Source organism: Bos javanicus, chromosome 15 (assembly GCF_032452875.1).
Source record: "Bos javanicus breed banteng chromosome 15, ARS-OSU_banteng_1.0, whole genome shotgun sequence".
In the NCBI taxonomy this organism is placed as follows: Eukaryota; Metazoa; Chordata; class Mammalia; order Artiodactyla; family Bovidae; genus Bos; species Bos javanicus.
Window position 1 is genome coordinate 52547156 of NC_083882.1, and position 850 is coordinate 52548005.

Sequence of the window (850 nt, forward strand, 5' to 3'; positions counted from 1 at the left end):
GTGAGAAAATTCCCAGGTTGCCTAGGGGAACGAGGCTGTATCCTGGGGGCACCGTTCTAGAAGACTGAGCAATGACCTGTGTGATGTCACCAGGAAGCAGCAGAGAGGGGATTCCAGAGGCCCCCCTGGAACGGCTGAGGACAGAGCACTCTGAGGCCCCCAGGGCTGGCATGGCCTTGAGGGATGTGTCCTTTACAGTTTGATGGCAGGCAGCAACAGGTTCAGCACCCTAGTCCCACCTGGAGCCGGATCCGAGTGTTTGCCCAGGGTGGGTCTCCTACCCCTGCTGGGCCTCACTGAGTAAACAGCTCAAACACTGCCCTGAATGAGCTGCTAGAGCCTCAGGGAAACACAGAGCACACAGTCAGAGTTACCCACATCCCCTCTCCTGCTGGTGACGCTGACACAGCCAAGTGCTGTGATACGAACAGAATCAGTCAGTTCAATTCAGTCGCTCAGTCGTGTCCGACTCTTTGCGACCCCATGAATCGCAGCACGCCAGGCCTCCCTGTCCATCACCATCTCCTGGAGTCCACCCAAACTCACGTCCATTGAGTCAGTGATGCCAGCCAGCCATCTCATCCTCTGTCATCCCCTTCTCCTCCTGCCCCCAATCCCTCCCAGCATCAGAGTCTTTTCCAAAGAGTCAACTCTTCTCATGAGGTGGCCAAATTACTGGAGTTTCAGCTTCAGCATCATTCCTTCCAAAGAACACCCAGGGCTGATCTCCTGGGTGACAGAATAGAGGGACAAAAATAAGTGATTAAATAGTTAATCCCACTAGGGGATTATAAGTAGAAAAATATGGGAAACTCCTGTAAATTAATGATTACTCGAAAAAGCAGGTTTG